Raw genomic sequence first — 2,605 nt, forward strand, 5'->3', positions numbered from 1 at the left:
GAAAGGAGCCCTGGACGCTAAGCCTCAGTTTGCCTATTTGCAAAATGCAGACAAAAGCTCTCAGGGCTAGCGTGAGAGTCCAACACATAATCAGCACTCAATAAACAAGTCTCCAAAGAAGAAAAGCTGAATTATATGTGAACCTAATGTCAGTCCATAATTTACCCAAATGTGCAATGAAACCCTAAAAAGATCCATAAGTCTTAGGGAAGTCATTTGGCCCAAGCTGGAGAGAGTTTGACATGGGATGTATGGCAGAGGTTGACTAAAAGTTGATCCTCAATAAATTCTGATCCTTAAAACATCCAGCGTGTCAAAAACTCAGTGCAAGGATGGCAAATAGGTGCCAACTCTGACTGACAGTAGCTGGTCATATTGCAAAGGACTATGAGGATACAATGCCGGCCTGAACGCAGGATTTGGCAGAATTTCCTATGCCTAGTTTAATCTCAGTTTTGCAGATGCGGAACTGAGCTAAGGTTACCAAGTGTTGGGTTTTCCAGAGACTGTCCTGGTTTTACAGTGGAAGTCTCATGTCCTAGGAAACCACTCAGCCCCTTGCAAACTGGGATGGTTGCTCACCCTAACTGAGATCCGGAGATGGATCAATTGCCTAAGGTCAGGGAGGGAGTTTTCAGCAAAGTCAAACCTGTAAGCTGGTGGTTTTAACAAACACACTCTCTGAATAGCAAACATAGAATCAACCCTCTCCAAGGGCATTCTTGCCTGGCCCACATCAAACCTGTGTGAATATATGAGTGTGCACAAATAGAAAGGGTACAGAGGTGGATGTCACCAGATACTACCATTGGGCCTCCATCTATCTCCAAATAGTCCCTCGGTTCCCTTTCAATTGCAAGTGACAGAAACCCAATTCAAACAAACTTAAAGGTAGAAAGGGGTTCATTTTATTTTAAGTAAATAAATCACACAGAGGGAGGGATAGTCTCCTGTTTTTTTTCCCCTGTTTTTCCATTTCTTCTCACCTGCTTACCTTTCTCAAGCACCCTTCAATGGTGTCCATCTCCTGGAAAAGGATGGGGGGAGCCACTTTTCCAAGTCATAGAATTTCTGGGAAGGACTTGGATTGGCCCAGTCTGTGTCACATACTCTTCCCTCTACCAAATCACCATGTGCAGGCTGACAGGTGACATGGGCCAGCTTATGTCACATGCTCTCCCATCAGCACTTGGGGGAACTGGGATGGGCAGCCTCAGATAGTATATCCCATGTCACACCATTCGACACCCTCATATTCCTTTAAGGTAGACATTAGTATAAAATTTTCCGTTTCTGTCTCTAAAGAATGATCCACAAGGCAGCGCTCTTTGACGTGTCCAGGTAGGGCCATGAACTTGCAGCTGATCTTGGGGGAGGGGAGGGAGTACAGAATGGGGCAGAGTACATGAACCATCAGCCTCATGGGGGTGGGGAATGATGTCCTGAGGGAAAGGGCTGAGAAAGCCTGCCAGGCAGATCCAGAACAGCAGCACCACAGACAGCCTTTGGCAACTCCAGGCCACAGGATAACCCACTCGGCATTGTCTGGCGTCCAACCAGCCAGGACGACTGGGAAACCAGCCACAGGCTGGAGGAGGCCATCTCCTCGGCTGATCTCTGTATGCCTTTTGTTGTTGTTGCACAAGTTTTTTTTCCCACTTATTTTAAAAATTAGATGAAAGGAAATTAATAATAGAAAATATCACCCGTGTCAGGTATATTTAACTCTGTGTTTCTGTCCAGCTCGTTATGGATTGGTCCAACCATGACCCCATGGAGGGGTTTGCTAAGAGCCAGCTCTAGTAGGGTCAGTCCATAGATGGAAGCCTATGGCTGTCTGTTCTTTGCCTAGAAACACCTCAAACCGCGCTGAATTGTCTCTGAAGACCTGCCATTTGGATCCTTCCTTTCCTAAGGATTCAGCCCGCCCAGGGCCTCTTTTTCCTATCTTCCTGGGTGGATAGCTGCTCCTACGGGACTCCCCGACCCATCTTGAATGGATGGGCAGAGAATGCGTAGTAACATTGAGCAGGGGATGGGAACCCTGAATCGTTTGGCTCACCTGTGAAGCTGTGAGCTGGATGCTTTTATGTCCCTTATCTCAGTTAATTCAGAGACCCACTTTCTAAGACAAGTTTTCTTGTCCTAATTGGACAGATGAGGAAATAGAGGCTTTGAAATGATAAATAAGTGATCATAGGACAGTGACAAGACCTTGACTCAGCAGAGAGAACAAAATGGCATTGGGGTATATCATCTTCATTCACTCCTCACCATAACCCTGAAAGTTTGGTATGATTGACCTTATTCTACAGATGAAGGAAGTGATGCTCAGAAGGGCTGGCAATCCCCAGGCTGTGCTCTTAACTGTTCTGCCCTAAGACATCCGCCGGTGGTGCTGCTGAAAGTACTGCTCCTCTCTCTAGCTGAACTGCGAGCTGGTGGACAGTGGCAACTGGAGGTCATTCCTCCTGGAGCACCCTACCATATTCCCAAAGGGTCCCCGACAGGCTGAATGAAGGGATCCTATTGTGGGCCTTGTGGCAGGATGTGTTTCTTGACCTGGATGATTGTGCATTCCTGTCCCCTGAGCCCATCTGTTTGT

The sequence above is a fragment of the Meles meles genome, chromosome 19 (genome assembly GCF_922984935.1).
Source record: "Meles meles chromosome 19, mMelMel3.1 paternal haplotype, whole genome shotgun sequence".
In the NCBI taxonomy this organism is placed as follows: Eukaryota; Metazoa; Chordata; class Mammalia; order Carnivora; family Mustelidae; genus Meles; species Meles meles.